Genomic DNA, 27,365 nt, shown 5'->3' on the forward strand with positions numbered 1-27,365 from the left:
TCCCTCTTGAGGAGGCATGGCAGGAACAAAATACCAAGAGCCAAGAAGAATGAGGAAATAAATGCCAATCCTACAAAGAGTTCTCATGTTCACAAAATTCAAACTATGATCCAAGGTCATAAGTCCCATGAAAAGATCAATAAGTCCCATGAAAAAAAAACAGCCAATCACTGAAACTCCCAGAAACTCTATAAAAGCCTCTCCCCATCCCATATCAGTGCAGTAGCAGTGACATTTCCCTTGTTGTCTGGCTGCTTGTTGCTTCCTTTAGCAGAGTGCTAATCAACCTTTGCTTCTCCTATTCTGTTGTCTCAGTAAAGTTTTTTACCAACACATGGTTCCAAAATCCATTGGCACATATATCGGGAGCTAGGAGGGTAGAGTTCACTGGAGAAGTGCTTACATGGCATATGGGAAGTCTTGGATTCAATTCCCAGAACCACAAAAAGAAAAAACAGTGAATTAAAGGATATATTATATTGTGGCACCGATATAACTTTTCAATATTGTCTCCAGAATCTCTGTACAGTAACCAAGTTATAAGCTGGTCAGATCTATTCCTTAAATTTCACTTTCCCCTCTCTAATATTGCACACATATTTGTGAGAAACATCCACAATGCTAAAGTTTTGATCTAGAATGTCCCACAAAGGCCCATGTGTTAAAGGCTTAGTCCTCAGTTTGTACTATTGAAACAAGGGAGAAGTTTTTAAGAGGTTGAGCCTAATGAGAGGTCTTAGTACCTTTGGGTGCTGCCCTTGAAGGGAATTGTGGGATACCAATCTCTTTCTTCCTTTCATTTTCAGACATGATGAGAATGGGCTTTTTTATGGTTTAAATCTTAAATGCCCCCCTCTCCCCAAAGCTCATGTGTTGAAGGTTTGATCTTGTTGGGAGATGATGGAAACATTAAGAGGTAGAGAAAATAGGTCATTAGGAGTATGCCATTGAAGGGCATATGGGACCCTGGCCCATTCCTCTCTTACTTTTTGCTCCCCAAATGCCATGTTGTGAACAACTTTGCTTCACCACATACTTCCCTTCAAGATATCCTGGCCCAATTCAATGGGGCTAAGTGACCATGACTGAAACCTCTGAAATACCAAGTCAAAATAAATCTTTTTCCTTTTAAGCTGGTTTCCTCAGGTATCTGTCACAGTAACAGAAACCTAACACTGGTTTCTTCTACCATGTGTTCCTACCGTGATATGCTGCTTTGACACAGGCCAAAGACCAACTGGACCAAGTAACCATGTGCTGAAACTTCCAAAACTCCAAGTCAAAATAAACCTTTACTGCTTTTAATTATTGCCTTGGGTATTTTGTTACAGTAACAGAAAGATGACTAACACATACTCTTTCCTCACTAGCATAAAAATCACAAGCAGTTGAGGCTCCAAGGTACTCTGATTATTCCTGTTCACAGTGATTTGTCCATCCTGTGAGTTCAGCATTTGTTATCTAAGTCATTCCTTGAGCACTTTGTTGAAAATATCCCTCATATTATTGTTTTTACAAATAAGGCACACTTTTAGGGATTGATGCCTTGTCTCCTCAGTCCTCAAAGAGACAATGCATTATAGATCTTTGTATACAACACAGTAGGGGATATATAGGACCCAAAATAGTTTTTGAATGAAAAGTTGTGATTTCCTCAGCTAGTCAATCTGATAAAAGCCAACCCCAACAGTCCTTAAGAAATCATTTCCTCCATTATTTAATATACAAACTTATGCATATATACATGTCTGTATTTATATATTGCTCATTATAAAAATAACCATGAGTTTACATTGATTCTATGTGCTTTAGTTCAACACTACAAAGTTTATTTTATCCTGTTCTCATTGCCTTCCCTATAATCCCTTCACTGTCACAAAATTATCCAAAACTACTGCTAAATTAGTTCACAAAAGAGATGGTTCTTACTTAGTCATCACAATCTTGACCCACCCATTATGCTATTCAAAGTCTAGTAGCATACATATTATCAAATTTCCAAAACAAGTACTCCAACTTTTTTTTTTGGAGGGGGACGGGGGGTGAAGGGGAAAGGTGGGAGGGGAGAGGAGGGTGGTGAGAGAAAGTTTAGCTATGTAGCCTAAGCTGGCCTCAAACTTAATTCAACATACTGTGTTCTATTAGTTTGTACAAATTACCTTGATATAAATTACAAGTTGCCTATTTTGAGAGTTTTTACACTATAATAATCATTTAATACATAATTCGTCCAAATTAACTTTAATGTTGAATAAAGTAGATGTTAGAAAAAAAAAGAAATCATTTCCTATCTAACCATTGATGATTATTTTTTATGAAATGTCAAATGAAAAGAAAATGTTGACCATAGATATCAGCCACAATTATTTATACTACTTTAATGTAGACTCTAGGACTTCACTCTTGAAGACAGTCATTTATTAAGAACTGTAAAGTTGACAAAGACCATACACATGTTGACAAAATATTCAATGGTCATTCCTCTTGATGATAATTCCTGTTGTCATAGTGCAATGAGATCTGTTGTATGCTCTTAACTAGAGATGGTCTTTCTTACAAACCAGATGTGTAAAGACTGTGCTGCTCTTGGGTCTGTTCTTAGAGCTTTGGCTCTCTCTGAGGGTTTATCATAGAAAAATCAAACAAAAGGGTGCTCTAGCCATTGTAGATAGTGAAAATGTTTCCTTTCCCATTGTAGGCAACAGGATTGCATCTTCTATTCAGCATTTACTATAAGGAGGTCTTGAATTTCACAATGCTTTGAGATTCTCATCAAGGCTATCAGACTACACAATTGAAGTGTATTTTTTTAGGCATCAGAAATGTTTTATAAATCTTACTTTTTTAAATTTTTCAGACAGGGTCTCACTATGTAGTATAGGTTGGCTTTGAACTCATGATTCCCCTGTCTAAGTCTCCCAAGTACTTGGATATATAAGTAAGTGAGCACCAACATGCCTGGCTTAAGCCTCACCTTTTTAAAATATATATTAACTACACAAAGACATTTAATTGTGATATTTCCATACATTCACATGTCTTTTTTATCATGTTCACCCCTCTACTATTCTTTCTTATCCTCCCTCCCCCCTTATTTATAATTTTAATGAGTTTTACCATTTCACACATTTTTGTACACACATATAGTGTACTTTGAGCATAGTCACACACACCCTATATCCTCTCTATTCACCCTGCCCCTTCTTGCTGGTCCCCCCAAAAAACCCTCCTTTTTGTATTCATGTTATTTCCCTTTACTTCTGGATTCTGCACATGAGAAAAAAATATGAAATATTTGTATCTAAGAGTCTGATTTACTTGCTCTAACATAATGATCTCTATTTCATTCATTTTCCTACCAACACCATGATTTAATTCTTTTCATGGCTAAATAATACCATATTGCGTACAGACATCACATTTTCTTTATTCATTCATCATTTGATGGGCACCCAGTCTGATTACATAGTCTGACTCTTGTTAGTAATATTGCAATAAACATGAGTTTGTAGTTATCTCTATTGATGCTGACTTACATTCCTTTAGATAAAGGCTCAGAAGTAGAGTAGCTGGATCACATGGCAGTTCTAGTTTTAGCTTTTGAGAAAAAAACTAAAATTGGATTCCAATTCCCATAGTGAATTGCACTAACTTACTTTCCCATCAGCAGTATAAAAGGATTCCCACATCCTTGCCAGTAGTTCTTGTTGTTTATTTCCTTAATGATAGCCATTCTGACTGGGTAAGATGGAATCTCAATGATATTTTGATTTGCATTTCCTGTATGGATAAGTATGTCAAACAATTCCTCATGTATTTTTTTGCCATTTATACTTCTTTTGAGAACTATCTGTTCAATTAATTTATCCATGTATTAATTGGGTTATTTTTTCTTTTTATGCTTACTTTTTTTAGCTCTTTATATATTCTGGATATTAATCCTTCTTCCAATGAGTACTTAAAAGATTTTCTCCCATTCTGTAGGCTGTCTCTTCATTCCACTAATTGTTTCCTTTGATGAGCAGAAATTTTTAATTTGATGCAATTCCATTTGTCAATTCTTGCTGTTATTTTGTGAGCAATTCGAGTCTATTCACAAAATCATTACTTGTACCTACATCTTCAAGTGTTTTCCTTATTTTCCTGTGGTACTTTCAAAGTTTCAGATCTTATGTGTAGATCTCATACCCATTTTGAATTGATTTCTGTTCAGAATGAGAGACAAGTGGTCTAGTTTCCATCTTCTATATGGACATATGCAATTTTTTCTGTAACATTTATAAAAGAAGCTATCTTTTCTGAAATTTATGCTTTTGGCACCTTTTTTTTTTCAAATCAGATGTGGCTGTAGCTATGTGGGCTTATTTCTGGGTATTCTAATCCATTGGTCTATGTGCCTGTTTTTGTGCTGGTACCATACTATTTTTATTACTATTGCTCTGTATTATAATTTAAAGTCAGATATTATCATACCTCCAACATTGGTCTTTTTGCTCATAATTGTTTTGGCTATTCAAGGTCTTTTATTGTTAATATGAATTTTAGAACTGATTTTTTTCTGTTTCTTTAAAGAGTAACATTGGAATTTTGATGGGATTGTATAGAACTTATAGATTGCTTTCTGTTGATCCATAAACATGGAAATCTATTCATCCTCCAGTGACATCTTCAATTTCTTTCCACAATGTTATATAGTCTTCATCATAGATGCATTTCACCTCCCTAGTTAAACTTATTCCTATGTAAATAGAAGGAAAGACCCTCAAAATTATAAAAGCTGTATATGACAAACCTACAGCCAGCATTATACTTAACGGAGAAGAACTGAAACCATTCCCTCTAAAATCAGGAACCAGACAAGGATGCCCACTATATACACTCCTATTCAACATAGTACTGGAATTCCTAGCCAGAGCAATTAGGCAAGAAGAAGGAATAAAAAGAATACAAATAGGTAAAAAAACTGTCAAAATATTCCTATTTGCAGACAACATGATCCTATACCTTAAAGACCCAAAAAACTATTCTCTAAAGCTCCTAGACATCATCAATAGCTACAGCAAGGTAGCAGGATATAAAATCAACATAGAAAAATCATTAGCATTTCTATACACTAATAATGAACAAACTGAAAAAGAACATATGAAAACAATTCCATTTACAATAGCCTCAAAAAAATCAAATACCTAGGTGTAAACCTAAAAAAAGATGTGAATGACCTCTACAAGGAAAACTATAAACTTCTGAAGAAAGAGATTGAGGAAGACTATAGAAAGTGGAGGGATCTCCCATGCTCATGGATTGGTAGAATCAACACAGTAAAAATGTCTGTACTCCCAAAAGTAACCTACATGTTTAATGCAATTCCCATCAAAATTCCAATGACATTCATTAAAGAGATTGAAAAATCTACCATTAAATTTATATGGAAACACAAGAGGCCACAAATAGCCAAGGCAATACTCAGTCAAAAGAACAATGCAGGAGGTATCACGATACCTGACTTCAAACTATATTTCAAAGCAATAACAATAAAAACAGTATGGTACTGGCACAAAAACAGACATGAAGACCTGTGGAACAGAATAGAGGACCCAGATATGAAGCCACACAACTATAACCAACTTGTCTTTGACAAAGGTGCTAAAAATATACGATGGAGAAATAGCAGCCTCTTCAACAAAAACTGCTGGGAAAACTGGTTAACAGTCCGCAAAAAACTGAAACTAGATCCATGTATATCACCCTATATCAAGATTAACTCAAAATGGATCAAGGATCTTAATATCAGACCACAAACTCTAAAGTTGATACAGGAAAGAGTAGGAACTACTCTGGAGTTAGTAGGTATAGGTAAGAACTTTCTCAACGAAACCCCAGCAGCACATCAACTAAGAGATAGCATAGATAAATGGGACTTCATAAAACTAAAAAGCTTCTGTTCATCAAAAGAAATGGTCTCTAAACTGAAGAGAACACCCACAGAGTAGGAGAAAATATTTGCCAGCTATACATCAAAGGACTGATAACCAGAACATATAGGGAACTTTAAAAACTAAATTCTCCCAAAACTAATGAACCAATAAAGAAATGGGCAAGTGAACTAAACAGAACTTTCTCAAAAGAAGAAATTCAAATGGCCAGAAAACACATGAGAAAATGCTCACCATCTCTAGCAATAAAGGAAATGCAAATTAAAACCACACTAAGATTCCACCTCACCCCTGTTAGACTAGCCATCATTAGCAACACCACCAAGAACAGGTGTTGGCGAGGATGTGGGTAAAAAGGATCGCTCTTACACTGTTGGTGGGAATGTAAACTAGTACAATCACTCTGGAAAAAAATTTGGAGGCTACTTAAAAAGCTAAACATTGATCTACCATTTGTTCCAGCAATACCACTCTTGGGGATATACCCAAAAGACTGTGACACAGGTTACTCCAGAGGCACCTGCACACCCATGTTTATTGCAGCACTATTCACAATAGCCAAGTTATGGAAACAGCCAAGATGCCCCACCACTGATGAATGGATTAAGAAAATGTGGTATCTATACACAATGGAATTTTATGCAGCCATGAAGAAGAACGAAATGTTATCATTCTCTGGTAAATGGATGGAATTGGAGAACATCATTCTGAGTGAGATTAGCCTGGCCCAAAAGACCAAAAATGGTATGTTCTCCCTTATATGTGGACATTAGATCAAGGGCAAACACAACAAGGGGATTGAACTTTGATCACAAGATAAAAGCGAGTAAACACAAGAGAGATATGAGGATAGGTAAGACACCTAAAAAATTAGCTAGCATTTGTTGCCCTCAATGCAGAGAAACTAAAGCAGATACCTTAAAAGCAACTGAGGCCAACAGGAAAAGGGGACCAGGAACTAGAGAAAAGGTGAGATCAAAAAGAATTAACTTAGAAGGTAACACACATGCACAGGAAATTAATGTGAGTCAACTCCCTGTATAGCTATCTTTACCTCAACTAGCAAAAACCCTCATTCCTTCCTATTATTGCTTATACTCTCTCTTCAACAAAATTAGAGATAAGGGCAAAATACTTTCTGCTGGGTATTGAGGGGGTGGGGGGAGAGAAAGGGGGCAGAGTGGGTGGTAAGGGAGGGGGTGGGGGCAGGGGAGGAAATGACCCAAGTGTTGTATGCACATATGAATAACAAAACAATAAAAAAAATTTATTGCTATGTATTTTTGAGGCTATTATGAATGAAATAGTTTTCATGCTTTCTTTCTCAGCCAGTTCACTGTTGGCATGTAGAAAAGCTACTGTTTTCTTTTTTTTTTTTGGATCTTGTATTCACCTACTTTGTCAAAAGTGTTTATCAGATCTAAGAGGTTTTTGGTGGAGTATTTTGGATCTTTTAAGTATAGATCCTATCATCTGCAAATAGGGATAATTTGACTTCTTGTTTTCCTATCTGTATTCCTTTTATTTCTTTCTTTTGCCTTATTAAGCTGGCAAAGAATTCATCCACTAGACTGAATAGAGTAGAGAAAGGGGAAACTCTTGTCTCATTCCTGACTTTAGAAGAAATGGTTTCAGTTTTTCCCTCCTTAGTACAATGTTGACTGTAAGTCTGTTATATATAGCCTTTATTATATTGAGGTATGTTCTCTCTATTCCTAGCTTATTTGGAGCTTTTATCATGAAGAGATGTTGAATTTTGTCAAAGGCTTTTTCTGCATCTTTTGATTTGATCATGTGAGTTTTGTTCTTTATTACATTTATGTGCTGTATTATGTTTATTGATTTGAAATGTTGAGCCATCCTTGCATGCCTGGAATGAATCATGGGGTATGACCTTCTTAATGTGATGTTAAATTCATAACTTTCACCCTTTTAAGTGGGCAATTTTGGGAAACATTCTCCAGCTTGATTTTTGTATCTCAAAAGCTAGTACTAGAAAATTACTATGATGATAGTTTCTGCTCTCAATATCAAGTCCATCCTGAGGAATACTGTAAGTGAGCAGTATTAAAGATGTAGAAGAATAGAAGGGATATCAAGGATCAGGAGTGGGGTCAGATATTGAGACAAAGTTGGAGATAAAAACTTGAAATTGTTGAACATAAGTTAATTTTTTTGACAAAGTAGATGCATGTACCCATACCTTCTTCTTTGTGGCTACTATGAAACAGGCAGGGACTGGAGGTATCAACAATACGTGCTGTGCTTTCAGTCCCATGTGTAAAAGCAGCTTCTGTGGAATTGAGTCTGGTCCATTTCTTAATGTCAGAATCAATTCACAAGAATAGATTTTTCAGTTAAATAAAAATACCTCCTTTACATACATTCACGTCTGTTTTAGTAACATACTAAAAGGAGTTAATACCAAATAAATTTTGAGTAAATTATATTAATTTTAGAACAACTTTTGCTTATTAAAAATACAGATTCTTGAGCACTGAGCTAAATCTAAAGAATCTGAATTCTCCAAATGAGGCATGGAATCCACATTTGACTAGTTCCTAAGGTGTTTTGCATCTGTTCTAAAGTTTAAGAGCCAATGACATAGACTGTCGAAAGCTTTGAAGGTTAATCCTCATTCCATGCCAATCAGTGGAATCACCCATCTGACCATATGGCCATGATCTAATTCCAAACTCTTATCTCATTAAAAACACAAGGATCTGACATTAACCACTGGTTAACTTAGAAGAATAGCTGATTGTTACCGTAATAATCTTTCTGTCAACAGTGTCATTGGGAGATGTGTTAAAGTATAGAGGATTCTAGGCTGTTGTAAGTTTGTAAAAGCAGCAGCTTTCTTGTTGGCTCATCCAATGGTGAGCTACATCTTCAGTACCTAAAAGAGAACTGGGCCCATACAAGTATTTAGGAAATACTCTTTTATGTATTCATTCACAAGAACCCAGGATACAAGACTTTAATGTTGTTAAATGTATATTTCTGCAAGCAACTTTCTTTCAGAAAATTTTCATTTTCCTTTTAGGAAATTCTACTGCTTTCATTTGCAGACAGAATAGAACGTTTTTCATTACAGAACATAAAGTAGCAAAATGTCTGACAAAGCCATACTTTAAAGAGCATCTAACTTTAACAAGGCTCAATGATGATTTGTAACTACCATTTTAAGATCATTAGGATAATGAGGATATTTTTCTTCTTTTACCATTATAATGTTAACAAGAAAACTGACAAATCTAAAATAATATATTGCCTTAGGTAAACATTTTCATACGATCTTGTTTTACTCTAACATTGTATAGCTATCACAAAGGTCAAATTATAAGAAATGTCAGAGGTGAATAATATGCTGCATGTGAATTATTGAGGTCTTGTCTCTTACTTTTTCTTTTATGCCACAAAAAAACAAGACAAAATTAGACATCTAGGGTTTGTCACTAAGCTCCTTTCTTAAAACCAATAATAATTGTTGACACTACCATTATCACTTAGATGAAAAACATTTTTCTTTCCTGTGGAAATAAGATTAAAATTTATTAGTTAAAGCAATAAAATTAAAACAATACATAAACTTATATAACTAGTTTATTATTTGGCATTAAAAAATTTCAAGCAAATTCTAAAAGCAACTACTGACATGTAATAATGGCAACATGTTTTCTGCAAAATCAAAACATCACAAATAAAGTACTCTGCATATCACATAAGAAAGTAAAAAGAATTGTATAAGGGAGCTATTGATAAGCTATCAAGTATAAACTTGGATGACTATAACCTATTTAGCTTTCAGTCACTATAACAAAATATCTGAGATAAATCAGCTGAAAAGAGAAAAGGTTTGTATTGGTTTCAGAGATGTCAGTTCATGGTCACTTGCCATGCTGCTTTTGAGGCATGTGGAAAGACAGTACCCTGGAGGGGAATGTGTAGCAAAGGAAAGCTGCTCAATTCATGGAGGCTGGGAGGTGGGGGCAGGTTCCAACATAACTTCAAGGGTATGCTCTCAATGACCTAATTAATTCCACTCGGCCCCTCCCTCCTAAAGATTCCACCACCTTCCAGTATCTCCAAAAGACTTTAGTACATGGCTTTTGGAGGACATTTAAGATCCAAACCATAACACAACCTTTATAAACTGGTCACTAGAGGAGGATCCAAGATGGCGACTAGTGCACAGAAGCAGACAGCATGAGCTCCATGAATCAAAAACCTTGCTGAGACACTGGAGCCACACTTGGCAGAAATAAAGCACCAAGGAATGTCAAACTTCGACACCCTGAACTCCTAGCCTGTGGAAAGCTTCTCCATGCCACATTACACTGAGAAAACAGGTGAGCTGCTGCCACCACCACCACCGGCTCCAAACCTGCTTGGGAGACATTCGGCAGACTAAACAGGTGAGTGCCAAGCATCATGCAGTATTTCCTCAGCCACCCCTGGGATAACCCAGCATAGCCACATGGGCAGACTAACCCCTACCTGACCTCCCCCACCAAAAAAAAAAGAGAACTGAACAATAAACAATGAACTGAAAACTCATGCACAGTGGAGGAGGCAGGGTTGCTGCAAGTGCATGAGACAAGGCAGGAGGGACAACGGGCTGATCTCCACGTGAACTATCAGTAAATAAATGGCTGGAAAGGCAGGAGGGCTAACAGCATGTGGATGACAAGCCACTGCCTGAAATAGAGCAGGTAGCAGACCACAAAGATCATCCTGGATCATCTTCCTGAACCAGTGAACAACACTCAAAGACAAACGGCTCTGCAAAATTGAAAAACAAACATTGAACCATCTCAACACGCTGAAGGCAGGGGGCCAGCTGACGGATCACTGACCTTGCCCCAGAGAAAGGCGGCAAGACAAAGAAGCCCCCAGTAACAAGCACAGAGAAAACCCAGCTCCAAAGCAGGACAGCTGGTGGACTACAGAGCCAATCTCCTGAACCTGAGGACAGCATGCAAACTTAAACTGCCACACCTCACTGAGGGAGGAGCTGACCAAGCAGCTGCTGCTGAAAGAAGAATAAAACACTACCCAATCACCTGGCTAGACTATGACAGAGCTTCTGCTTAAATACCAACACCAGAACTGGATTCTGGAGGAGTAACACCAGAACTTAAACTAAGACTGAAATTCTATTGTTCCTGAACCTTGGAGGGTTTTTTGTTTGTTTGTTTGTTCCATTTCTTGTTTGTTTGTTCATCTCTCCCCATTGATTCCTTTGGGTTTTTTTGGTTGTTTTATTGTGAATTAATTAATAAATACTAAATTATACCCAGACCAGGGACAGAAATAGCACACACACAACACTTAGCTAGAAACTCAATACCGCCACAAATAAACTTGTCACTAGTTATTGGATATAACTACTATTTACATCCTAAAATAATCTGATTAAACCAATACACATTATGACCTAAATTACAGCAACACAAGCAGTTGCAAGGGATTTAGATCCATCAATGGCACCAACCAATGAGAAAATAATCATCAGTAAAGTCACAAGTAGAAAAAAAGCCTCAGCTGCTCAAGAAACTATATTAGGTAATGCAACCATCAAGGAAAACTCCCTCTTAGTAACGTGGACTGTATCATTACATGAAGGTTACAAATTTAGCCCTTAGATATGATTACAATTGGCATAGTTCTCTCAGAATTTAGGACCATTTTGAAATAGCTGTTAGAATAGAACTGACCAATTAATCTTAGCCAACATACTAAAAGTTTTCATCTTTACTAATGTAAATATGAAAAGCATTATTCTTTTCATGGCATAACTCTAACAAACAAATGGAAAATAACAGTCTCTAAGCTAGGCTTGAAATTATTTATCATGCTTAAGGAAACTTTCAAACTTTTAGATATTTGCATTTTTACTCAGCAAATTCTATCACAACAGATTGTTGAAATACATGTTAAGGTAATAGTAATTAAAAATAACCCACATTTAACTAAATAAGGACTTTGTTACTTTTGTACAATTACTTTTGCATACTTTATTTGTCTATTAAAGATCCCTGTATGAGCTACATTGGAAAGGTGTTTTTAATTGTACATCTAGGAAATAGGCTAAGAGAAAGAAATTTTGCAAAAAACTTTTTATGAATTATATATTCAGTCTGCATCAGAACAATAGATCCAGTTCATCCTGAAGACTCAAATGTTTCAACTTCCAGATTTGATTTTCTATTCAGGTTTTTACAACCAAAGAATTTGAAAGGTTCATATAATTATAAGGAGAAACATGACCATAACTCAAATTTACAAAAGATTCAATTAAAGAATTTTCCACTTGCAGAAAAAAAAAAAACAATTTCTAGATGATTCCTGCAAAGAATGTTTTAAGAGGGCATCAAGAAGTTACCTAAGTTGTACCCAATAGGTTGCTAAGGAGCTTGTATATTTCCTGTGTTTTCCTGGGAGATAGAAATTATCACACCATTCTATACACCCACAGCTAAGAAATAATTCCAGTGCTCTATCTATCCTTTGGCTTGCTACTTCTCAAACTTTAATCCCCATGGTACTTCAACAGCATAGGAAACAGAACATGGACCATGAGGTCTAGGGTCCCAACAGCCTTTTCTAGCCTCTTGCCATGCCACCATCACTAACACCCTTATCACATCCCCACATAGTCTAGGTACATCCCTCAAGGACACACCAAACCCTAAAGGCATTCAGGTATAACAGATCAAGAAACACACAAGCCATGTCACAGCTCTGGTGATCTGACCTCTTGATTACTTCTGTCCAGTGTACTTTTTGCTTAATCCATTGCCTCAAAATTTCTTCCTCCTTCCCCAAAACCCAACTTACATAGGAACACCTGAGTAGGTCCTTTAGCCTTTTTGATTCCTTTAGGCAACAACCTCCACAGCATTTTTTCATATATAAGACCCTTAACTACTTTGTTTATTGCAATGTATTTATTTCTGCTCTATCACATTATTAGACTTTGAGCCCTTTGGGTAGAGTAAAAAATCTTGTAACCACTGGTTTGTTTAAATGTAAATATACTTCCAAAATATTTGCAGATAGAGTTTAAAAACAGTGTATTCTCATTATTCTTTAAAATATTCTTTCTACAAACCTTGTTTTTTCAACCCATTTGCTCTACTTTGATTAAAGACCTGGCTAGCAAAATTTCATGCAGTCTAAAGCATGATAAATTGCTCATTAATACCATCCAAATTAATGAAGTATGTATGTTCCTAAGGGAAAAAGGAATACTAAGAATTGGGATGCCCCAAATTAAAGTTCTTGCTTTAATAATCAGAAAATCAGATTTGACTACACTGTTTACTAGTTTCCATCTTATTACCATAGAAATATGTCTGAGTCTTACTCAAATAAAAATCCTAATATGATGAAAATAAGTTTTTTTATAAAGAATTTAAAAGCTAGATGTTTTTAAAATTCTAAACATAAGTGAATATCTTTTACAAAGTTTTAATAAAACTTACCATGTAAAACTTCTATTAAAAGTAAGAAATAGACATCCCTGTCCTGTTTTTACCCATTCATCTCTGCTAGCCTTAGGATATACACATTTCCATAAGATTACACACCACATTTTCAAAAACTGCAAAACAATGAAAGATGACAAGATGAAAATGTTTCTCTCTTCTATTGAAATCAAAAGGTAGTTGATTTCTTATATTTCCATGACTTTGTCCATCTAAGAATATTACTCTAATAATCTCAGCAGTAACCACAATATTAATAATATAATACAAAAGGCGTTATTCTTTGTGGAGTTTTGTTTCATTATGGGGTTATCCCTGTCCCAAGAGCAGCAAATGTTTCCCCAGCCACCTAAAGCAATCCAAGTTGACAAACCAGCTTATGTGGATCAATAGAGGGCTTGAGGAAGACTAGTAAACTTTTTATGGCCCTCGCAGTCATTTTTATGAGCATTTCACCAAACATGAAGAAGAGAGTAACCACCACTACAACAAAGCCCACAGGAGAAGATGCTTACTGGAAAATATTTACTGATCCCTGAGTGTGTGCAGTTGAATGCTGTAGCCACCAACCCTGGCAGAAGGGCTTCTTTGAGTGCAGAGTGAAGAGTCACCATTTTTGGCATGAGCTAACAAAACAGTAAGGAGGGAGAAAGACAAAAAGCAGCCCCTTGGCGTCAATTATAATAGAAATATCATCCAGTCTCCAACCACGGAACTATGAACCCTCTTGCTGATTTTCCTTCCTTCCTTCTTTCACAGAAAAGCAAAGCAGCCAATCAGAATCAGGTATAGGTGCCACCCACCTTACTCCTAATTCTTTGTACATTGGAAAGAGAAAACAAAAAAGGTAAGTGCCACCCTCCTCTTGCCTTTGCATACAGGGTTAATACTAATAATTATTTGGTTACTGACTAGTCTAGCACAGTAATTGCTCTCCTCCTTTCTCACATTTGCATTTGAATTGCCTCATCTTATCCCTGAAATGGCTCAAAGCTTTGTTTTGCCTGACCTTGTGTAGATAACATGCACTTCTTCATAATCAGTCAGTATCTACCATCTGTGTCTTCCTTGAAGGGTGCCTGGGTAATGTTCATATCTCTCTACAGATGTTCTAAAAGTGAGCAGACTGTTTTTCCTTTTATAAGCATGACTGTTTACAATACATACATGCAAAATGCATAATGTATGGGTATATACATATATGTGCACAATCTGATCATAAGTGCCTTTTCTTGAATAATCGTAATCTGTTTAGTTGATGATCATTTGGCTTTAAATATTTTTATAAGCAGCATATTCTCATTTTAACAAATGATAAGAATTTTAGTTCCATCTGTAAAGGAAGCTCTTAAATTGCAGCGTATTTGTACGGGGGAGGGGACTTGATAGCTGGGAATGTCAAATTGTAGGCTCCATTAACAAATGTGATTTGCCAAGTACTCTAATTGTATTTGCAGAACTTTCCCTTATTGAGTCTATATTCTAACAGATATCACCATCTGCTATTGATTCTTCTTATTTTGAACATGGTATCACAGAGACACAAGTTTAAATGAATCTGTAAGATCCCATAGTTAAGTCTACGGCCATATCACCTGAATGTCCCCTGAACATCTGATCTCGGAAGCTAAACAGGATTGGGACTGGTTAGTATTTGGATGGAAGATCCCATAGTTAACAAATTCCACTCAGGGAACTGGGAAAGTTTTAGAGGAAATGAGTTATTTGCTTTTTAATTCATTTTATTGGAAGACACTCTCATCCTTGTGATTAAGTGCATAGCTAAGAAGACAGGTAAAAGACACTTTCCAAGAATGGCCAAAAGGAAAGGCAGGAAGATCCTAGGTGATAATTGTATAGTAGACCTGATGCATAGCCTCAGAATACCTGTCTTTCAACTACATTCTCATTAGGAAAAGGTAAATCCCTGTTCCATTTAAACTGCTCTTTGTGGGTTTTCAATACAAGCAGCCAAAGTCAGTCCCTAACTGATATAAGTGGATATCACTGTCCATACTCACAAACAATACCAAGAAACAACCTGCGAAGGCACAGTTTTAGAGATGACAAAACTAAACTTAAAACCTAAGCAGTCTGGGCCCAGAATACAACTGTTTAATTATGTACTACATGCTTCTTAAAAATGTATAAAGAGGATAAAATCTTGGAACACAACTTGATTATTTTCTGCTGTCTCTACACTTTCTTTCTTTGATCCACCATCCATTGCTTTAGACAACCAACACACTGTGCCAAACACTGACTATACCATGCTGATCCCTGTCTACATGGAAACTATACCTGTGTGGGACATAGATAAACATGTAGACCATGACAATAGTATAAACATAGTTACAGGGGTGACATAAGGAGGGGACCCAGCCCAGCCAAATTTTTCACTCCTAGGTGCCCATCAAGAGATGAATAAATAAAGAAAATGTGATATATATACACAATGGAGTTTTATTGGTTCAGAAAAAATTAAATTATGTCATTTGCAGGAAAAAATGGCTAGAACTAGAGATCATATTTTAAATGAAATAAGACAGACTCAGAAAAACAAGCATCACATGTTTTCTCTGATATGTTGGACACAAAAGTAAAAGGCAGACTACTAGAGATGAGGAAGGGGAGAGAGGAGGGGGACAAAAGATAATAAAGGGTCATAGCAGGGGTAAATATGATCAAAGTGATTTTGTGGAAATGTCATAATGAAAACCACTGCTTGTACATTTAATATATGCTAAATACAAATACTGTTACTAACTGTCTGGATGTGCAGGAAAAAATTCAGGAAATTAACTGCTATACATGAATAGTCTCAGAGAGAATTTTATTCTCAAGGGGAGGAGGACCATCTAGCACCATCTTGACCCGACATGGACTTCTACATCCACTATGCATTTACTCTTTCACTTTTTACACTTGTTCTTACTCTTGATATTCAGAGGTGAGCAGTATTTCTCAATTCTCTCACATATGGTGTTGAAAGGGCTGTCATTCATTTATAAGTTAGTCCTGCCTATGTCTGTCCACAAGCCTAATAGTCAGCACTCAGAAGCCATCCCTTCAAGTCTGTTTTGTAATAAGGCCCATTATTCACTTCTGTCACTCCTGGTTAGGATGGCAATTGGAATGGAACAATGAGTCCCTTCCTTAAAAAATGTTCTATATTAGATAAAAATAAAATAATTTTCTTCACTGGACCCAGAAAGCCCAAGCTTTTCTTCTCACCCCACCTCAGGCTTCATTTTTAATTCACATAGCTAATATATAAAGACTCTTCTTGTTAACCACCTCATCACAAAATCAAGTAAAATAATAAACTATTTCCTCATCCTCAATGTCCTTCTCTTTCAATAGATCTCATAAGATTCTGAAAAAGAAAGACAGAATGACATTGTTAAAATCTTGACTGTCTTTGATCTTATTTTACCTGACTAATTATCACCATTTTACCCAACTAATTACCACCATTTGCCCTCAAACTATGAAATATAGAAACATAACAGTGCTCAGGGGAACATCAAGCCTTGTTCTGGTGGTTTCTACCAGTGATAAGAGCCAACATGGAATCATTTGACAAACCCGAAAGCAAAGACAGTATTCAGGTAATAGGCACATCACAAGTAACAGTGATAAATGAAGCAAATGCATAGCTTTATTTTACCTGTCCTTAGTGGCATAAATCATGGCACAGGCTGTTTTTGCATGAATAATAACTCCCTTGGCCCCCAAGCTTTTCACATCAACACCTTCTGTGCTTCTCTCACTTTTTAACACATTATTCCTGGTTATTCCATTTGTCTCCCTAACTATGTGACCTGAAGGGCAATAGGCAGTGAAACAAAGACTGAATTTTTATCCTAAGTCGATAACACCTGACGTGACCCTGTAGGAGTTAGCCAAGCTCCACATTCTTATCTGTAGAATGGCAGTGGCAAGAACAATAAGCTATCTCAGAAGTTTATATGAAAATAAGTAGATTATTCAAACTATGATTAAACACTTTTAATAAACAAAGAGTGCTGAAGTTTCTTGATCATTCTCAGACTTGTTCTGCATTTCCAATTTTAGGGTGAGTCAGGCACTGATTAATCACCATGAGAGCAGTAGTCCCTGTGAAGTGCAGCCACAGGACAAGAGTATGTCAAGATGAAGTATGCATTGAAATATCATTCACACAACTAGATCTAAAGATGCTATTGGATATTTTCATTGTCACAAAAAACACCCAAGCTCTTTGTGTCTTCACAGAAAACTAAATGTGGGAAGCTTGATAAAAGGAAGTTAAGGATGAGAAAGAACATTGATCTCCATCATTTATCCTTGCCATGATGGAACAGAATTGGTAATAAGCACAAAATTGAGGCTGCCATCATCTAGCCTACCCATCTGTACTCAGCACCTGACAGTAGCCAGGTTTAGCATCTTGTGCAGAAAATTAGATTCGGATAGCAAAATGTCTATCACAAGTCTCCAGTGTGCCTCTCATTTAACAGTCCTGATTCATTCTTGCATCCTGATTCATTCTTTGAACACTCTGGATCTTGGTCTGCTTCATGGTGCTAGGCCTCCTCCCATTCCCATAATCTCAGGAGAAATTGCCACTTATAACAGCTTTGTGGGAAATATTTACATTTACTAGAGGCAAATGACATAGCAGCCTTTAAATTTAACCCTGCTGGAACCCTCACAGTTTTCTGTGGCTTCTGTCTCAATTTTTCCTCCCTCCCTTGGCCATTTCTATTAGTTCTATTCCCTTCTCTCTTGATCCATAATCCCTTTAGGTTCTCCAGTGAGAGCTATGGATGAGTTGAAAAAATTTGGAAACGTGGACAACTGCCAAGCCAGTGTCTCCCTGCTCCTGTGTTCCCCTTCCCTCCTCCCTGATGTTTTTCTCCTTTAGGTCACCAAGGAGGCTTCTAAAAATATAAACCACATCATATCACTCTTTTGCTTAGAACCTTCTGCTGCAGTTTTGATTTGCTTTTCCTTTATGGCTAAGAATGTTGAACATTTCTTCATGTATTAATTAGCAATTTGAATTTCTTCTGAGAACTGTTCAACTCTCCTGCCCATTTATTAACTGGATTATTTGTTCTTTTTCTGTTTAGATTTTTGAGCTCTTTGTATATTATAGAAACTAATCCTTTATCTGTTGAATATCTGGCAAGGATTTCCTCCCATTCTATGGGTTGTCTCTTGATTCTGGTAACTATTTCTTTCAATGCATAAAAACTTTATAATTTGAAGCAGTCTCATTTGTCAACTCTTGCCCTTGCTTCCTGGGTAATCAGTGTCCTATTCAAAAAGTAATTACCTTCACCTTTATCTTCCAGAATTTCCCATTTTTACCTATAATAGCATTAAGGTGTCAGGTTCTACTCAGAGGACTTTGATCCATTTGGAGTTTATTTTTGTACAGGGTGAGAAATAAGGGTCTAATTTCAGTCAAAACTACACTAACATTCCATCTCACCCCATTCAGAGTGGCAATCACCAACAGAAACAACCACAACAAATGCTGATGAGGTTGCAGGGAAAAAGAAATCCTCATACACTATTAATAAGAATGTAAACTGGTGAGATTATGGAAATCAGTATGATTCCTCTCAAACTAAAAATAGACTTACTTTATGACCCTGCTGTACCATTCTTGGGCATAATAGCTCAAGGAGTATAACTCAATACACAAGAAACATACCATCTGTTCACAATAGCTAAATTGTGGAATCAGCCAACTGATGAATGGATAAAGAAAATATGAAATTATATATATATATATATATATATATATATATATATATATATATATATACCATGATGTACATACACATCATTGAACATTATTCAGTCATAAAGAAAAATGTAATTAAGTCATTTCCTGGAAAATGGATGGAACTGGAGATCATCGTGTTAAATGAGATAAGTTAAGCTCAATAAAACCAAAGATGGCTATGTTCTTACTCATTTGCAGAACCTAGACCTAAAGTGATGATAGACATGGTCAACCAAAACATAGAGGTGGCACTCAAGAAATTCCAAGACAACAAAAATAAAGAATATGAGAACACAAAGAAAAAAATAAATGAAATCATAGGGGCCCTAAATAAACACCAAACTAAAACAGAGAACACCATAAACACAGAGATAAACGAATTAAGGGTGAAAATTGACAATATTAAAGAGGAAGTAAATCATAATATGGAAAACCTCAGAAAAACAAATGAAACAGAAATACAAAGAAAATGGAAGGCCATTCCAGCAGAATAGAACAAATGGAAGACAGAATCTCAGAACTTGAAGATGAGATGGCAATTAAAGGAAAAACTGAAGAAATATTAGTTAAACAACTCAAGACATGTGAAAATAAAATGCAAGAATTCACTGACTCCATCAAAAGACCAAACCTGAGAAACATGGGCATTGAGGAAGGAAAAGAAGTGCAAGCAAAAGGAATGCATAATATATTCAATAATATAATAACAGAAAATTTCTCAAATCTAGAGAAAACTATGCCCATTCAGGTACAGGAAACCTCCAGAATACCAAACAGACCTGACCAAAATAGAACCACCCCGGGAGATTCTAAGATGGCAACTAGAGGGAGGAAGCAGAAAGCATGCTTCCTAAAGTAATCTCTTGGAGAGACGCTGGAGATACACCTGGCAGGAAAAACCACCAAGAAGAGGCAAAATTCTGACACCTCCACACCCCCAACCCATACACAACATCCCCACACCACGTTAAATGGAGAAACCAGGAGGGCTCCTGTACTGCCAGATGCCAGTTCCTAACCAGCTTGGGAGACCACCAAGTGAGCAAATAAGCAGCATGCAATACTCCCTGGGACAAATCAGCATAGCCCCCTGGACAGACTGACCTCTGCCCAGGGAAAAAAGAAAAAAAAACTGAATAATAAACAAGCAGCTGGAAAAAAAAAAGACAAGTAGCAGAAGACAGGGCATGCTGAGCTCTGGAGAGTGGGGGAGAGGCACTCCTTCATGAAAACTGTATATAAACAAGCTGGCTGGAGAAGGTGGGTGTGGTGCCACCTCCCCAAGTGTGCTTCAAGATGGGAAAGTGACCAACAGAGGCTACAGTGTGGCATGCTAAACCAGAGAGAGGGGGTGGGGCACTTCTCCATGCAAACTCTAAATAAAAAAGGACTGCAATTGCAACAGGCAGGTAGGGCTATATAGTGGAGAAAACAAAAGGGGCATGCGTCCAGGAGAACTCTAAATAAACAAAGCCTGTGGGGCTAGGTGAGTGTAAAGCTCATTCCTGAGATCTGAAATAAATAAAGCCTGCAGCAGCACTGGATGACAGTAGGTGGCAGGTGAGCCGCAGCCTCAGATAGCGCAGCTTCAGATAGACATTCACAAAGCTGTCTCCAGACCCTTTTTTTTTTTCCTTTGATGAGACAATGACAGAACTACTACTTAAACACCAACACCAGGACTGGATGCTGAAGGACTAATATCAAAACTATTAAGACTGAAACTGTATTGCATTTGAACTTGGTATATCCTTTTTTTTTCTCCATTGATGAGACAATGACAGAACTACTTCTCAGACACCAACACCAGGACTGGATGCTGAAGGACTAATACCAAAACTGTTAAGACTGAAATTTTATTGCATTTGAACTTGGGAAATTTTTTTTATCCTCTCTCGGTCTCTCTAATGCCTATTTAGCTCACTGTTCATTAGTACACTATCTCTCTCTGTTTATTTCTTTGGCTCTGTTTTTTTGTTTTCTTTTGTTTTCCTTTTTCTTTACCTTCTTTGGTTTCCCTCTCCTCTCACTCTTCCATTCTAGCTGTCATCATTGTTACTATTACAAGCTGGACAATACTGTATTACACATAGTGCAGGGACAAAAACAGTAGCAAGGGGAATGATGGGAAGATGGAAAAAAGAGGGAAACCATTTTCCCTTCAATAATAAATTAGTACAGAAACCAGATGAAAATGAAGAAAACAGATGCCCAGATCCAGACTCCAACAAAATGAAGATAAACTATGCCAAAGAACCCAATGAGGCCGACAAGAACAATCTGAAGAAGAAATCCTGCAAGTAATCAATGAGAGTTTTATAGAGATGATACTGGATATGGTCAACCAAAATGTACAGGAGACACGTAAGAAATTCCAAGACAACAAAAATAGAGAATTTGAGAAAGCACAAGAACAAATAAAAGAACTATAGAAGCACTGTATAAACACCAAAGTGAAACAAAGGGCACAATAAATAAAGAGATAAATGAACTCAGGAAGAAAATAGACAATATTAAAGAGGAAGAAACTCAGGATATGGGAAACCTCAGAAAAAAGAACAAAACAGCAATGTAAAACAAAATGGAAGACCAAACCAGCAGACTAGAACAAGCAGAAGACAGAATCTCCGAACTCGAAGATGAAATGGTAATTAAAGGAAAAACCAAAGAACTATTAGTTAAACAACTCAAGACCAGTGAAAAGAAAGTGGAAGAACTTACTGATTCCAACAAAAGACCAAACCTGAGAATAATGGGCATTGAAGAAGGACAAGAGGTGCAAGCAGAAGTAATGCATAATATATTCAACAAAATAATAACAGAAAATTTCCAAAATCTAGTGAAAACTATGCCCATACAGATACAGGCAGCCTACAGAACACCAAACAGAGCTGACCAAAATATAACTACCAACGACATATTATCCTTAAAACAACAAGTACAGAGACTAGAGAAAGAATATTGAAGGCTGTAAGAGAGAAAAAACAAATAATATACAAAGGTAAACCCATCAAAATCACAGCAGACTTCTCAACAGAAACATTAAAAGCAAGAAGAGCTTGGGGAGAGATCTTCTGGGCACTGAATGAAAATAACTTCAACCCTGGGATACTCTACCCAGCAAAACTATCATTCAAACTACATGGAGCAATAAGTCTTCCATGATAAGCAGAAACTAAAACAGTATGTGACCACAAAGCCGCCACTACAAAAGATCCTTCAAGGGATTCTGCACACAGAAAGTGAAACCCAACATAGCATGAAAGGGCAGGCAGCACCAAACTATAGGAAAAGAAAAAGCAAGAAAGTAGAGAGTAACCTCGATATAGGTACACATAATCAAATCTTCAAACAACTAAGACAACTAAATGACAGGAATCACCACATACCTATCAATACTAACACTTAATGTTAATGGACTTAATTCCCCCATCAAAAGGCACCATTTGAAAAACTGGATTAAAAAGAAGATCCAACAATTTATGGCTTACAGGAGACCCATTTCATCAATAGAAATAAGCATAGGCTTAAGATGAAAGGCTGGAAGGAGATTTACCAAGCCAATGGCCCCCCAAAACAGGCAGGAGTAGCAATACTTATCTTGGACAAAGTAGATTTCAAATCTACATTGATCAAATGAGATAAAGAAGGACATTCCATACTAATAAAGGGGTAATAGACCAAAAGGAAATAACAATTATCAACCTATATATACCCAATGTCTACGTACCCAATTTCATCAAACATACTCTGAAGTACTTAACAGCATATGTAAACTACAACACAGTGGTTGTGGGAGACCTTAATATCCCCCTATCACCAATAGATAGGTCATCCAAACAAAAAATCAATAAAGAAATTATAGAACTAAACAGCATAGTACTGGCACAAAACCAGACATGAAGACCAGTGGAACAGAATAGAGGACCCAGATATGAAGCCATACAACTGTAACCAACTTATCTTTCACAAAGGCACTAAAAATATATGATGGAGAAATAGCAGCCTCTTAAACAAAAACTGCTGGGAAAACTGGTTAACAGTCTGCAAAAAACTGAAACTAGATCCATGTATATCACCCTATACCAATATTAACTCAAAATAGATAAAGTATCTTATTATCAGACTACAAACTCTAAAGTTGATATAGGAAAGAGTAGGACATACTCTGGAGTTAGTAGATATAGGTAAGGACTTTCTCAATGGAACACCAGAAGCACAGCAACTAAGAGATAGCATAGATAAATGGGACTTCATAAAACTAAAAAGCTTCTCCTTGACAAAAGAAATGGTCTCTAAACTGAAGAGACCCCCCACAGAGTGGGAAAAAATATTTGCCAGCTACATATCAGACAAGGGCTGATAACCAGAATATATAGGGAACTTAAAAAACTAAATTCTCCCAAAACTAATAAACCAATAAAGAAATAGGCAAGTGAACTAAACAGAACTTTCTCAAAAGAAGAAATTCAAATGGCCAAAAAACACATGAAAAAATGCTCACCATCTCTAGCAATGAAGGAAATGCAAATTAAGACCACACTAAGATTACACCTCACCCCTGTTAGAATAGTCATCATTAGCAACACCACCAACAACAGGTGTCAGCAAGGATACGGGAAAAAGGAACCCTCTTACAATGCTGGTGGGAATGTAAACTAGTACAACCACTCTGCAAAAAAATTTGGAGGCTACTTAAAAAGCTAAACATTGATCTACCATTTGATCCAGCAATACCACTCTTGGGGATATACCCAAAAGACTGTGACACAGGTTACTCCAGAGACACCTGCAAATGCATGTTTATTGCAGCACTATTCTCAATAGCCAAGTTATGAAACAGCCAAGATGCCCCACTACTGACAAATGGATCAAGAAAATGTGGTATCTATACACAATGGAATTTTATGCAGCCATGAAGAAGAACGCAATGTTATCATTTGCTGGTAAATGGATGGAATTGGAGAACATCATTCTGAGTGAGGTTAGCCTGGCCCAAAAGACCAAAAATCATATGTTCTCCCTCATATGTGGACATTAGATCAAGGGCAAACACAACAAGGGGATTGAACTTTGATCACAAGACAAAAGCGAGAGCACACAAGGGAGATATGAGGATAGGTAAGACACCTGAAAAATTAGCTAGCATTTGTTGCCCTCAACACAGAGAAATTAAAGCAGATACCTTAAAAGCAACTGAGGCCAATAGGAGAAGGGGACCAGGAACCAGAGAAAAGGTTAGATCAAAAAGAATTAACCTAGAAGGTAACACACATGCGCAGGAAATTAATGTGAGTCAACTCCCTGTATAGCTATCTTTATCTCAACTAGCAAAAACCCTTGTTCCTTCCTATTATTGCTTATACTCTCTCTTCAACAAAATTAGAGATAAGGGTAAAATACTTTCTGCCAGGTATCAAGGGGGTTGGGGGAAGAGGGAAGGGGCAGAGTGGGTGGTAAGGGAGGGGGTGGGGGCAGTGGGGAGAAATAACCCAAGCATTGTATGCACATATGAATAATAAAAAAAAATTCTAGAACTAAATCACACCATAGATCAAATGGACCTATGTCCAGCTGATGTGTGCACAATATTCCATCCAACTTCTGCATAATATACATTCTTCTCAGCAGCCCATGGAACCTTCTCAAAAATTGAGCATATCTTAGGGCACAAAGCAAGCCTCAGCAAATACAAGAAAAAAGAAGTAATCCCATGCATTCTATCTGAAGACAATGCGTTAAAACTAGAAATCAACAATAAAAACAGCAGTAAAATACATGCAAACAATTGGAAGTTGAACAACACATTGCTCAATGATCAATGGGTCATTGATGAAATAAAAGAGTAAATTAAAAGGCTCCTGGAAGTTAATGAAAATGAACACAACATAACAGAACCTATGGGACACAGCAAAAGCAGTTCTAAGAAGAAAGTTTATAGCCATGAGTGCATACATTAAAAAGACAGGAAGATGTCAAATCAATATTCTAATACTACAGCTCAAACTCCTAGAAAAACAAGAACAAGAAAATCCCAGAAAAAAGCAGAAGGGAAGAAATAACTAAAATAAGAGCTGAAATCAATGAAATAGAAACAAAAAAAAAAACCATACAAAGAATCAATGAAACAAAAAGCTAGTCTTTGAAGAAATAAATAGAATTGACAGATGCCTGGCAAACCTGACTAACATGAGGAGAGGAAAAAACCAAAATAAGCAAAATCAGAAATGCAAAAGGGGAAATAACAACAAACACCACAGACATCCAGGAAATCATCAGAGAATACTTTGAGAGTCTATACTTTAAAAATTTTGAAAATTTTGAAGAAATGGACAGATTTCTAGAAACTTACAACCACACAAAAGTGAACCAAGAGGATATTAATCACATGAATAGATCTATAACACAAAAGGAAATTGAAGCAGCAATCAAGAGTCTCCCCAAAAAAGAAAACTCCAGGACCTGATGGATCAATGCTGAATTCTATCAGACGTTTAAAGCAAAACTAATACCAACCACCAACCCTCCTTAAACTGTTCCATAAAATAGAAAGGGAAGGAACACTACCTAACTCATTTAATGAAGCCAATATTACTATCTTCCCCAAGCCAGACAAAGACACCTCCAAAAAGGAGAACTACAGGCCAATTTCCTTAATGAATATCAACACAAAAATCCTTAATAAAATAATTGCAAACTGAATCCAACAAAACATCAGAAAGATCATACACCATGACGAAGTCAGCTTCATCCCAGGGATGCAGGGGTGGTTCAACATATGTAAATCTATAAATGTAATACAGTACATCAAGAAGCAAAGACAAAAACCACTTGATCATCTCAATAGATGCAGAAAAAGCCTTCGACAAGATCCAACACCAGACATGATAAAATCTCTATGAAAACTAGGAATAGAAGGAATGTACCCCAATATTGTAAAGACTATATATGACAAACCAACAGCCAACATCATACTTAGCAGTGAAAAACTGAAACCATTCCCCCTAAAATCAAGAATGAGACAAGGGTGCCCACTCTCCCCACTCATATTCAACATAGTACTGGAATTTCTAGCCAGAGCAATTAGCAAGAAGAAATAAAATTTCTTCTTCCATGTATGAGAAAGCATATATGGAAACAATTCCATTCACAATAGTCTCAAAAAAAATCAAATACCTTGGAGTAAATTTAACAAAGGATGTGAATGACCTCTACAAGGAGAACTACAAACTCCTGAAGAAAGAGATCAAGGAAGACTACAGAAGATGGAAAGATCTCTCATGCTCATGGATTGGTAGAATCAACATAGTAAAAATGGCTATACTACCAAAAGCAATCTACATGTTTAATGCAATTCCCATCAAAATCCCAATGGCATCATCACAGAGATTGAAAAATCTACCCTAAAGTTCATTTAGAAACACAAGAGACCGCGAATAGCCAAGGCAATACTCAGCAAAAAGAGCAATGGTGGAGGTATCACAATACCTGACTTCAATAGCAATAAAAACAGCATGGTACTTGCACAAAAACAGACATGAAGACCAGTGGAACAGAATAGAGGACCCGGACATGAATCCATACAATTATACCCACCTCATTTTTTACAAAGGTGCCAAAAATATATGATGGATAAAAGATATCCTCTTAAACAAATATTGCTGGGGAAAGTGGTTATTCATCTGCAAGAAACTGAAACTAGATCCATGTGTATCACCTTGTATGAGTATCAACTCAAAATCGATCAAGGACCTTAAAATCAGACCTGAAACTCTGAAGTTAGTACAGAAACTCTGGAACTAATAGGTAGAGGCAAAGACTTCCTCAATAGAACCCCAGTAGCTCAGCAACTAAGAGAAAGGATGGACAAATGGGACTTCATAAAATTAAAAAGCTTCTGCACAACAAAAGAAATGGTCTCTAAACTAAAAAGACCACCCACAGAGAGGGAGAAAATATTTGCCAGCTATATATCAGACAAGGGACTGATAACCAGAACATACAGGGAACTTAAGAAACTAAACTCTCCTAAAATCAATAAACCAATTAAGAAATGGGCAAGTGAACTAAACAGAACTTTCTCAAAAGAAGAAATCGAAATGGCCAAAAAACACATGAAAAAATGCTCACCATCTCTAGCCATTAAGGAAATGCAAA

Source organism: Castor canadensis, chromosome 9, assembly GCF_047511655.1.
Source record: "Castor canadensis chromosome 9, mCasCan1.hap1v2, whole genome shotgun sequence".
Taxonomy (NCBI): Eukaryota; Metazoa; Chordata; class Mammalia; order Rodentia; family Castoridae; genus Castor; species Castor canadensis.